The following is a 13,445-nucleotide window of genomic DNA, read 5'->3' as shown; positions in this document are numbered from 1 at the left end:
TATATTAAGCTAAAGGTTATCTCCCCAACTCTTTTTTTCCTTACTTACTACTTCTTGAACCAAGGCTAAACAGCTATGCTTTGTGCAACATTTATGAACTTTACATAAGGCTCCTTACTAAATAAAAAAAAGAAGCTCTTGCAATGTGCAATCCTGAATTTAATTTAGTTAATTGCCATCATGAAATAAAAGTGACAGTTTAAGTAATTTTAACTGGAGAAGTCAGTGTGTTGCTGTTCTGAAATGCAAGTAAGAAAATGCCTTTAATCCTCTCCTTTAAAGTCAAATCAAGACAAAGGTTAATACTTAGTTTACATTTCTATAATGATCTTACTGGGAAATACAGAAGCATTTGAAACTAGTTCTGCAGAATTGAAAAGTAGAAATAAACTGAGGCACTATCTCATTATTTTTCCCTTTGATTATAAAATTTACAAAGCAAGTATCTCAGAGGGAGCACATAACACCCCCTCACTCCCCAAAAAATGTTCTCAGGTTTTGGTGGGTGGTCATCTGAATTATTTATTTGCAGTTATCAGCAAGGCAAAAAGTAGTTTTAATTTGTACAAACTAACATTTACAGTCTTCTGGAACATGTCATTATACAGAAAACGTTTAGTAAAATCTGTTAGAAATTCCAAGCATTCTTATGACTCCCTGACTTCCTGAATTCCAGTTTCCTTAGATTTTCTTATTTGCCCCATCAAAGCTGACACTCTGGAATTTTTAAGAAGCACATTGAAAATTGCTACTTTGGACAGACATCAGAAGGGCAGCACTTCATATTTTATGAAATAGCTCAAGTTGAAAACTGGAAACAAAAACGGTCATTCATGTGTCAACTGTAGTAGCAACAATAAAATCGGAGTCTGGAACTCTAGGTTTGTCTCAAGCGTGACGGAAACCTGGTCTGCCTTGTTCCCTCCTATCTAGCTCAGAGCTGACACACAGGGAAATACTCCATAAATATTTGTTAAATGAATTAATTCCAACGAGTCCATGACTTACAGATGGTTACACTAGGACGTTGTGGCCTAAACCCTTTCATTAGATATTCGTGCTCACAACGACTGTTTGAAGAAATGAAATTGAATTTTAAAAGCAGATGACTTGCACTTCATAACCCAGGGCTTCTGTTCGTCAGTGGCAGGCATGGGTGAATAATGGTCTGCCTGTCCCCAAGCTTGCATGTAAAAGGAAATTGAATCCTGCCTCTTTATCTTCTGTTTATTCTTTACAACCCCCCTGCCTGCCCCAGCTCTTGTTTTTGGTTAATAAAACTTCCAGCTTCTTTCACATTATGAATTTTGATTTTTGATAGATCTACCAGCAGAATTACTGATTTGGAAGCACAGCCGAAGGTAACTGATTGCCGAGGTTGTCTGCTTAAAAGCATAACTGTGTGTATGTTTAAAGTAGTGACCATTCAATGCCTTAATCTTTAGATTATTTTTCTTCAGCTATTTCTCTGTACACATAAGAGTAATATGAGAAAGCCCTCTAGGATTACACAAGACTGGAAAAATGGGTCAGAAGAAAACCTGTTTCCTTCACATATTCAACATTATATTACATTCTCTAAACACATGTCAATGTGTTAAATTTAAGGGAAGAACAGTAGTGGTTAGATTTTGAGAACAGTGTCATAATAGTCATAAAGCTGTCTATTTCACGAGGAAAAATGGATTAGTGATGACAATGCATAACTCTTTCTAGACATCTCTTAAAATAGAGAATAAAAGTTACTAATGCTTGCATTTATCACATTAGTATAGGGTAGTCAGACTGTACATTTCAGCTGCTCTCATGAATTTTGTCCTGCACACGAAATAGGAAAATCCACATGAAGTACCACAATCTTCAGTCCACGGCATCGTGTTCACGGTTTGTGAAGATGGTGTCATTTCACCATCTTCACAAACGCCGTGCATGCTGTCGCTTCAGTCGTGTCTGACTCTTGGCGACCCTATGGGCTGTAGCTCACTAGGCTCCTCTGTCCGTGGGATTCTCCAGGCAAAAATACTGTGGTGGGTTGCCATGCCTTCCTCCAGGGGATCCTCCCGACCTAGGGATCAAACCCGCGTCTCTTAGATCTGCTGCACTGACCGGCGGCTTCTTTACCACTAGCGCCCCCTGGGAAGCCCTCACAAATGCTACCCTTTCCCAGAGCGCCTGCTGGTCATCACCTGAGTACCCCCTTGGTTTTCCCGAAGCTGCCAGCAGCCTACCTTTCTCTCACCTGAGTCTTATCTGTGTGAGTGACAAGAACATTACTTAAAATTATCACAGAAACTAACTCTCCTTTGCCTTGGCTCATGCAGGACCACTGCTAGCCTTTATTTTGATTCCACTGAATTCATTCTTCATTTAGCATTTATATTGGGTGCTTACCAAGCCCTGGAGATCAAAACCTGAATAAAATCAATGGGAAGACATAGAAAGAAAGACAGTAGAATGTGTCCTAATGGTATCCCCAAACCTACCCTGGCCAAAACCACACTCTTGATCCTCGTCCATCTTTACGCCTTTCTGGTTAATGGTTCCCTCCACATCCTCACATTTAATTTGGTCTTTCCTGGACTCCTATATTCAATCCCTTGCTGAGTCAAGTTAATTTTATCTTTACTATCTCCCTCAATTGACTCTCAAGATCCCACATCCTATAGCCAGCTAAACTAGACTCCTCCATATTCCTTCCATACACCATATCCAAGACTAACCATGTCCAAACTCAGGCTCAAGATTCTTCCTCTAGAATGTTCCTCCTCTTCTCTCTGCATGTCCAAATTCTGATCACTTTTTGCTGCTGCTGCTGCTGCTGCTAAGTCGCTTCAGTCGTGTCTGACTCTGTGCGACCCCATAGACGGCAGCCCACCAGGCTCCCCTGTCCCTAGGATTCTCCAGGCAAGAACACTGGAGTGGGTTGCCATTTCCTTCTCCAATGCATGAAAGTGAAGAGTGAAAGTGAAGTCGCTCAGTCGTGTCTGACTCTTAGTGACCCCATGGACTGCAGCCTACCAGGCTCCTCCGTCCATGGGATCACTCATTACAACTAGCTAAAGTGCTTGCTCCAGGTAGCCCACCTGAAGTTCTCCTTTCATTCAACAACCATTTTTTTCAACTATGTCAGGCTATGTGCCACTCTGGATTGTGGCTTTAAAGATAAAAGATTTGGTTCTTGCTCTCAGGAAGCTCAGAGACTTGTGGAAGAAGTGGATGAGCAGGCAGGTATCATCATGTGGTAATGATCATGGGGTAGAAAGCAAGGAGGTGGGATGCCTGTCCCGACCTGCAGATGGAGAGGTAGTGCTTCTGTGTGGAGGTGTTTCTCAGCGGTTTCCAAGGATACAGGAGTCAATAAGAGAAGAAAGGGACTCATAGTATGGCAGACAGAGTGACCAGCAGATGCAAAGCACAAAACACAAAAATGACTTGGCTATTAAAACTGCCAGGCAGGCAGGCACGGAATCAGCAAGGCAGTACACAAGGCTAGAGAGGAAGGGAGGAACTGGGTAACTGAGGGTCTTGCTGGTCTCATGAAGGATTTCGACATTTATCCTCTGGGCAATCCACAGCCAGAAAGGATTTTTTTTTTCTTCTCTCAGATCTAAGGTCAGGTGAAAATGTGAAGAAGAGAGTAAGGATTAGAAGCAGAAAGTTTAGTGAGGAAGACAGAAATAATCTCAACAGGAAATGATGAGGTCATGGACTCATCACTTCTCAGTGTGGTTCCCATACCAGCTACATCAGTATCACCTGGACACCTGCTTATGTTGTTTAGTCCTTAAGTCGTGTCTGACTCCTTTGTGACCCTATGGACAGTAGTCTGCCAGGCTCCTCTGTCCATGTGCTTGCCCAGGCAAGAATACTGGAGTGGGTTGCCATTCCTTCCCCAGAGAATCTTCCTGACCCAGGGATTGAACTCGTGTCTTCTGCATTGGCAAGGAGATTCTTACCACTGAGACTCCAGGGAAGCCCAGGACATGTGTTTAATAACACAAATTCTCATGCCTCACTCCACACCTATGGAATTAGAAGAAACTCTGGAGGTGGGTCCCATCAATCTGCGTTTTAACAAGCATGCCAGGAGACTCTAAGGCTCAACAGTTTCAGAAACAAGGAATGAAGTTCATGGAAGGAAAAACAGATGGAGAGATTTGGGTACATTAAGGAGGGAGACTGCTGAGACTTGTAGCAGCTGGCAGCATAAGGGAAGGAGAGGGCATGGTCAATGGAGCTTCCTTCTTAGTCCTGGCTGGGGTCTGAACACGTGGTGGTACCCATTCATGGAGATGGGAACACTGCAGGAGGAAGCAATCTGCCTCCAGAAGGGAGGGGAAATGGGTTTGGTTTTTAACATCATTGGCTAGAGATGACATTGTCCTCTTTAACTTCCTGCAGCACTCCGAGAATTTCCCAGGACATGCTGTTTTATGTTACATTTTAGCTGGGTTTGTATCCTGGCTTTGAACCAGACTGAAAGCTCCTTGAAGGTGGTGGCCAGGTTTTATTTATCCCCCAGAAAGCCAAGCCCAGGTGCCTACATAGAATACATACCTGTAACTGTTTATGCAATAAAGTACCCACTCTGGGGGGCTTCCCGAGTGGTGTCAATGGTAAAGAACCCACCTGCCAATGCAAGAGACGTGGGTTCGATCTCTGAGGGAGGGGGAAGATTCCCTCGGAGGAGATTCCCTCGGAGTGAGTGCGTGGCACCTCACACCAGTAATCATGCTTACAGAATCCCATGGACAGAGGAGCCTGGCGGGCTATAGTCCACAGGGTTGCAAAGAGTCGGACATGCATGCACAGAACCCCTCTAGAAAAACATTTTTGGAGTTAAGAAATGTACAGTTCACTAAAGACGGAATTATCACCGAGACTCTGAATTTAGGCTTTCTGGGACAGATTTGTGCATTCATTACCGTGGTGTCACATGGAGCTAACAGTTTTACTATGTCACCATCTAGGATGTAACGAAACAAAACAGACTATCCTTTTCTGAGTGTTTTCCAGGCTATCACTGAATCAAGATGCTCTTTATGTACATACTGGCATTTCATCTTCAAATGACTCCATGAGTTAACTATCATCCAGGGTTTACGGGTTAAGAAACTGAGGCACAGAAAAGCTGAAGATTGCTTATGATCTCACCACTACAAGAAGGTGGAGCCAGGATTTCAACCCAAGTCTACCTGACACCAAAAATGCTGCTGCTTATCACTAAACTGCAATCTTCTCACCATTCCCACTGCTTTTTGATCTGTATATAACCTGTTAAAATGGGAGGAAGGGGTCGGTTAGCAAAATAACTCTGGAGACTAAAGAGGGTTTATGAAGATATGAATTTTCTGTCTTTTATGTGAGGGGTTGAAAAATCAAAAGAAAGTTCTGACAGATGGAAATGCATTAAAAGTAATAAAAATAAAAGCATCAAAATATCAGAGAGAATATTTTTTAAAGTTCTCGGTGAGAAAATAGTGTAACAAGCCAGGAATGAATTTAAAATACTACAAATAAAAAGAATGAAAAATAACTCTGTAATGGAATGGATCTAAAAGAAGTTGAATCACAGCACATCTGAGAATGAGATAGAACTGAAGTTTTTTTTTAAAAAAAGGCAAGAATCAAACAGAATTTATAATGCAGAGGATGTGCCAGGCAGTAGCTTTTAATCTTTTGCTTTCAACCTAACTGGCTGAGATGACAGAGCAGAAATCCTTTACCTGCTGTTCTATGAACACAGCTAGTGAGTAAAAGACTTCCTTGGGAGATGCTTGTCAGCAGTAACTGACAGAGCATTGACCCTACTCTGATCTGAGTTCTTGTGTCACTCGTAAACAACTAGATGTCCCATAATTTTGTACAACATCTTAAATGAAAGAAAAGACATGCTTTTACACATCAAAGCCAAATAAGGAGTAGCTCAGAGGAGAACTCCTTGGCCCTTTAACCTCAGAGGCCAGAGCTGTGGGCTGTGGTTACCTTTCCCTCTTCCTCCTACATGAAGAAAGCCCCTCTTGAAGGAGGTAGGATGGTCCTCCCACCTTCAGCTCCTCGCTAAGGAGTCAGTACAACACGCGCCTGCAATGAAGACGACGACCACCAGGGGGAGCAATGATGTGACCAAGGCAAGGAGGCTGCATCTGAACAGAGAAAATCAATCTCATGGCTACAACTTGAACCAGAGGAGAAAACATTTTAATTTTTCAGAGCTTGTGGTTTCTCCCTTTCCCACTCTTTTCTCTGCACTGAGTTTTCATTAGCAGAGTCAGATTTTTGTTTATAGGACTCTAAGATAAGACCTTGTTTGCAGCACTGGGTGAACTTAGCCCTGTGGCGTGGAGATGGACTCAGCTAATTTTGGTTTGACTCCAAGGTCCGGTTGGAGCAGCTCTGATGCCTGTGGACACATCCCTCCTACTCTAAGGTCAGGGAACTCTGAAGGTCATTCTAAGGAGACTTTTCCAAAACATCTCAAGCAACAGTTAGGCTTCTGGGAGATGTGCAGGCTTCTGACACAATGTCTTCAGAGGTTAGAGGGATTCTTGAGTAAAAGAGGAATTTTTCTTGTTTAGTGGAGGATTCCCTTTAATTGAAGGAAATTTTTCTAATAATTAGAGCCTTTCTTGCAACGATTCTTCACTAGAATTGTGCCTGAGCATCTCCTGGGGAGTTTCCTGCTCCCCCACAAGATACAAATACCTGGGCGCCACCATTAAGAGTATAACTCAGAATTTCATAGTAGGACCTAGAAATATGTGTGAAAAGCTCCTGAGAATATTCTGATGCCCATGATGGTTAAGAACCATTTTTTACTGACCTCCTACTGCCCATGAATAATGTTCTATCTCCTTAGCCTAACATTCAAAGTTCTTTGGGATTTGATCCCAGGTCATTTTCAATTCTTATTCTCCCACATCTTCTTGAGCATTTGTTTTTTTTTTCCCCCTTTTTAAGGGGGTTATAATACTTTCCTAATAATGTTGCTTAACGGATTAAAATGAGATGCACAAACATCGAGTATGTTGTCTGATGCTCAATATACTGCAATAACAGTAGGCCCTCAATGAATATTCATCACAACAAATAAACAGTGGTGGGACCAGCCTCAAAAATGAATGAGTCAACCTTTGCCTCTTAACAGAGGCCAGTTGACTCTGCCTTAGGGAAGCCTGGGAGGAATCCCAGTGGCCCCAAGACGGTTTCCAAGTCTAATGTGGTTTCTTTCGGTGGGTTTTCTTTTCTAGAGTTGCAATGATTTGTAGTCACAGTCAGATATGGACTGTGCAGTGGCTGAGAGCAGTGGGGAAGGGAAATTAAAACACCATAAAGAAATTCTGTTTCTGACGAAGAGGGTACGGCACTCTAGAACACACTGACATAGGGGCTGTATCCACTGTTCTTTGAATACTTTTCAAGGTTTTAGTCATTCGAATGGCTACTGAACAGTCACTGCAGATGTGAAGTTTATAGTGAAAGAGTAGCCTTTACTGGTATGACTGATGGAAGTGTGTAGGCTGGTCCGCCAGCTCTGAACTGTGACTCAGAGTTCTGTGGGATGCAATTGAGAGCCACAAACACTATAAAGAGTCCCCTGGCCAACTCAGACTGGGACACTTTAGGTGAAAGCTGATTAAATGGACTTTTTTGTTTTGTTTTTAATTAAAAGAATTCTCAGAGTCTTTAAAATGTGAATATTGTTGTGACTTTCCTAGAGGGGGACAAGGAGATAGCATTTCCCAAACTTTTTAAGTCACGATATTTTCATTTTTTTCCCCAATGTCTTAGGAGACTAAATTTCTCAGGAACACACTTAGGGAAATGCTGATATGATGGTTTTGACAAGGAGCCTTAACCCCGGTGGCTCAGTGGTAAAGAATCCACCTGCCAGTGCAGAAGACACAAGTTCAATCCCTGGATTGGGAAGACCCCTGGAGGAGGAAATGGCAACCCATTCCAGTATTCTTGCCGGAAAAATCCCACAGACAGAGGAGCCTGGCAGCTACAATCCATGGGGTCACAAAACAGTCAGACATGACTTAGCAACTAAACAACAACAACCTTAACTCTGAAACTCCCGTGGTGCTTGATCAAAAAAATAAAAATAAAAACTTTTCTGGACTCTACCCCAGAATCTCCAGGAGAAGGGCTACAGCAACTACATAATCATAAGGCTATGCTGGGGGTTCCCTGGTGACTCAGTGGTAAAGAATCTGCCTGCCCATGTAGGAGACACAGGTTCGATCCCTGACCCAGGAAGATCCCACAAGCCGCAGAGCAACTAAACCTGTGTAGCACAACTACTGAGCCTGCGCTCTAGAGCCTGGGAGCCGCAACAAGAGAAGCCGCCGCAAAGAGAAACTCACACACCACAGAGAGTAGCCCTTGCTTGCCAAAACTAAAGAAAAGTCCACAGCAAGGAAGACCCAGCACAGACAAAAATATATAAAAAAATAAACATTTTGTTTGTTTGTTTTAAAAAGATCCTGCTGTGCAGCCAGAGCAGATAGCCACTGCTTTAGGAGGGTGGCTCCTGAATTCAGGAGGGCCCAAGTTCAAGCCCAAGTGCCATGGACAGTCAGTTTATTATATTTGGAAAGTGACTTCATCTGGCTGTCTTAGTTTTCTCATCCCTAAAATAGGAAATCATACCCACTTACTGGTCTAGCTTTAGGTCCAAACAAATTAAATGAAATAATAAAGTAAAACAATTAGCACAGAGCAGGTGCTGCTATTTCAGTTTGGAATCCTCCATAGCTTCAGTATGGACTTCCCTGGTGGCGCAGCAGTAAAGAATCCACCTGGAAAGCAGGAGATGCAGGTTCATTCCCTGGGTTGGGATGATCCCCTGGAGGAGGAAATGGCAACCCACTCCAGTATTCTTGCCTGGAGAATCCCATGGATGGAGGAGACTGAGGGGCTACAGTCCATGAGGAGCCAAAGAGTCAGACATGACTGAGTGATTGAACAACACATAGCTTTAGTATAAATAAAAATTGGAAATGTATTTGCTTTCTCCATCTTTTAGGTTCATATGCCAACAGTTTTTGCCCTTCTCCAAAAGGAATGAAATCATTTGACTTCTTATGTCTGTGATATGCCTCTGACATATTGGCTTTTATTATCCTCAGAGCAGCATTCTGAAAGATAGGGTCAGACCATTAACAAAGACGGGTATGAGTCTTTTGGAAATCACACCTCCTGCCTTCTGGAAAATGGTTCTTTATCTTTTAGGTTGTACATGATCTCTGTTTTCCAAGAAAGTATCTAAACTAGCACAAGCGATTTAAATCTGGTTTTAGAGCATAAATTAAATGATGTCATCCTGAGTTCCCATTATATGCCCTGCAAAAGGTCCAACATTTGGCCAGCACCAGCTGTCCATGTTCTTCTGTGGAGGCAGTTTTCTAAAATATTAACTTCAAAGGCATTTCTATTTCTTATAAGGGCAGATGTAATGGGATTTTTATTGATGTTGTAACATTTGCTGTCTTCATGCTCTCTTTCCTTTTTAATAATCCCTTCAGTGTCTTATTCCATGAAATAGATTTTTAAAAATCTAGTACTCAATGGATTTGTGTGTGTGTGTGTGTGTGTGTGAGATGACAGCTACCCTCCAGGGAGAAATGTATGTGTGAATTTGACCCTAGCCCAGAGAGATGCCATTGTGTATGGATGCAATGATACAGATGATTCCAGTCTCCAGTCTCATAAGCGGTTACTTTTCCAAAGTTCATTTGTAAGTCAGTAGTTTGGAACTTGGAACACATTTTCTCATAAAAGAAATGTTCGACATGGTGGAGAGAGTCCCGGGCCAGCCCACGAGAGTCCATTTAACTCGTACCGCACCAAAGCAGACTTGTCATTAACTCCATAGAACAATGTTGCCATGGGAACTACATTTTCAGAGTTCTATTCTTTCGTGTTAAGAACCACTGACTATAAAATTTTAACTCATCTCCTAAATCACATACTCCCCTTTTCCTTCAATAAATTACCAGGAAAAGGGAGCTATTCACACCACAGATTATTTCTTGAATATATTAGGTTAAAATAAAAATTTTTCTCTACTTGTTTCATGCACTTTGAATCTTTAGAAAAAGGATGCATGTAACAAAGTTTCTTTAAACATTCTTGACAGTTGGTTTCAAGTCTTCCTTGAACTACTTCAGACTTGGGTTTCTTGTCGTGGCGTTTCCTGGCTCCCCTTGTACATCACAGCCCAATCAGCTAGCTCCAGAGAGGCAACTGTCACTATCCTTATGCTTGTTTTAACATCAAAATTGTTTGTCTGCCTTTTCTACTGTATCTATACCTTTCCCTTAAGTTTTTAAAAACTTGCCTTATAATTTAATAGGAATCTGCAATAACTAAGTAATGAAGCATATTCTAGGTCACACTGACCACAGGAATCAGAAATGTTTCAACTAATTATACACAGATCATGGCAGAAGTTGTATAAATATATCACAGAATCACAGGGCTGGAAAGAACCTTAAAAGATTGTCTAGTCTATTCCTTGGCTTCCAGACAAGCCAATCATTCCAAACAGATGAGAACTAACCTCTGTTTTAGAGGAAAGGATGACTTTGGCTTTAACCCTTCCTAAAAGACTTAACAATTTGTGTACCATTAGTAAATTATTCCAGAGAAGGCAATGGCACCCCACTCCAGTACTCTTGCCTGGAAAATCCCATGGATGGAGGAGCCTGGTGGGCTGCAGTCCATGGTGTCGCTAAGAGTCAGACACAACTGAGCGACTTCACTTTCACTTTTCCCTTTCATGCACTGGAGAAGGAAATGGCAACCCACTCCAGTGTTCTTGCCTGGAGAATCCCAGGGATCATGGAGCCTGGTGGGCTGCCGTCTATGGGTTCGCACAGAGTCGGACACGACTGAAGTGACTTAGCAGCAGCAGCAGCAGTAAATTATTCTTCATTTTTAATGTAAGTCCTTCCCTTTACAGTTCATCATAGGAAACAAAGTAGGTTGATTTGTTTAAAATTCCAGAGTGTATTCAAATATCATATTTTGTGCTTGTTTTTCTAGGGCCTTCCTGAACATCTTAGGGTCTAATATTCTCATTACTTTGCTCCCTCTGGGTTTTTACAATTTTCTGCAGTGGGAACTAAAGTCCAGATACTATACTTTGTTAGGCTTTAAGAACTGAGCATAATTTCCATACATAGGAACATTTAAGTCTAATTTGATAGCTGACTGAAAGACTCAAAAGAAAACCAAATTTTTTATTTATAATAACATTCCAATAGCATAGGCTATTATTATAGTTGCTCTCTTTCAGGGAGTAAAAAGGGCATAACCAGCCCTAATTATATATGTTCTTCAGTCAGATAAGGAAATCAGAGAACCTACCCAATGAAAATTACTGATAGAATGTGGTATCTTAAAATGTCACCAAATATAATTTTTCCATTGAGCACCTACCACAGAACTTGTAAGTGAAAGAGTGAAAGTGAAAGTTACTCAGTCGTGTCTGACTCTTTGTGATCCCATGGACTGTATGGCACATGGGATTCGCCAGGCTAGGATACTGGAGTGGGTAGCCTCTCCCTTCTCCAGGGTATCTTCCCAACCCAGGGATCGAACCCAGGTTGCCCACATTGCAGGCAGATTCTTTACCAACTGAGCTATCTAATCTCAAAAATTTTTTTTGCTTATTGCTTATGACTATTTTGGAGAAGGAAATGGCAACCCATTCCAGTACGTTTGCCTGGAGAATCCCATGGACGGAGGAGCCTGGTGGGCTGCAGTCCAGGGGGTCTCAAAGAGTCGGACACGACTGAGTGACTTCACTTCCACTTTCACTTTATGACTATTTAAATCTGTTACTCAGAGACCCTTGGATGGAAGTTTTCAAAGAAATGGGCATTTTGATCTCTATACTGTGGAAGACAGTAAACATACAGACATTATAGCAACATACAGACATTATAGCAAGTGCTGCTGGCAGCCTTACGATCTCAAAACAGTCCTACCATTCCCTGTGACAAGAGAGACAGGAAGGCTATTGCATAGTCCCTGCGTGTGTGAGGTTTTGAATGCCTGAAAGGTGAAGATCATGTAAGAAAGAAGTAGACATAGTATTAGGGTCTCACCCAAGTGTGGGGCCTTACGTGGGAAACCTTAAAAAAAAGGGGGTAGCTTTTGCGGTTGGAAACTAAGATGGCGTCCGGCGGAAGAGATAGGGGCGTGGTCTATGTTAAAGTTTTTGATTGGCTCTCTTGATTTCCGTGCACGTGGACAGTGTGTGATCACCATAGACTCCTGTTACAATGAAGCGCATGACTTGACCTTTAACGTGATTGGTGCAATCATGGCATATTATAATTTGACCTTTAATGTGATTGGTGCCACTATGGCATATTATAATTTGACCTTTAATGTGATTGGTGTAACTATGGCATATTACAGTTTGACCTTTAATGTGATTGGTGCAACTATGGGAGGTCCCTCGCAGAACCCCCTTGCTTGTCTATATAAACCAAGAGTTTGGGGCAATAAAGCGGAACTGCTCAGACGGAATCCCTGTCGTGTGATTGTGTCTCACTCGAGGGGCTAGGTTGGCGGACAGCAGGCTCACCTCTCCTCCGGACCCCCTCGGCTTTGCTGAGGGAACTTCCACTGCCTCTCTCTTTCTGCGGAGCGCCCCCCGCACCCTAGTAAACCATGCACCTTGTTTATTCCCTAAATTTACCTAGTCACTGAGTGGTGTGATGGTTAAATTTCATGTGTCAATTTGACTGGCCAAGGGATGCCCAGATTAAGCAATATTTCCAGGTGTGTCTGTGAGAGTGCTTCTGGAGGAGATGAGCATTTGAATCAGTGGACTCAGTCGATTTCCCTCCCCAGTGTGGGTGGGCCTCATCCAATCCCTTGAAGGCCTGAGTAGAACAAAATGTGGAAGAAGGAAGAAGTGATTTTTCCCCCCCTGCTTCACTGACTAAGCTGAGGCATCTCATATTATATTCTGCTGCCCTTACATCATGGGATTTACATCATGGGCTCGCCTGCTTCTCAGGCTTTCACACTCGGGCTCGAGCTCAGTCTCTCCAATGGCTTTGCTAGGCCTTCAACTTGCAGATGGCAGAGCGTGGGACTTCTCAGCCTCCATCATTGCATATGCGAATTCCTCATAGTACATCTCCATTCCTGTCTGACTGTCCATCTATCCATCGATATCTGTTTATCTTTTGATAGATATATCTCCATCTTGCTGGTATTATTCTCTGAAGAGCCCTGACTTATCCTGCTGCTCCTGTTCAGTCGCTTCAGTTGTGTCCGACTCTGTGGGACCCAGTGGACTGCAGCCCACCAAGCACCTCTGTCCAGGGGGATTCTCCAGGCAAGAATACTGGAACGGGCTGCCGTGCCCTCCTCCAGGGGATCTTCCCAACCCAGGGATCAAACCCAGGTCTTCTGCA

The 13,445-nt window shown here is 42.6% G+C and overlaps 1 protein-coding gene across 2 annotated transcripts in view; it reads right to left on the bottom strand.

The window, feature by feature from the left end:
• UST (uronyl 2-sulfotransferase) overlaps positions 1–13,445 on the bottom strand; it is a 313,065-nt gene that overhangs the window by 103,242 nt on the left and 196,378 nt on the right. The window lies entirely within an intron of this gene.

This window comes from Oryx dammah, unplaced genomic scaffold, assembly GCF_014754425.2.
Source record: "Oryx dammah isolate SB20612 unplaced genomic scaffold, SCBI_Odam_1.1 HiC_scaffold_4, whole genome shotgun sequence".
Lineage (NCBI taxonomy): Eukaryota > Metazoa > Chordata > Mammalia > Artiodactyla > Bovidae > Oryx > Oryx dammah.
This window is presented reverse-complemented; position numbering and strand designations above follow the sequence as displayed.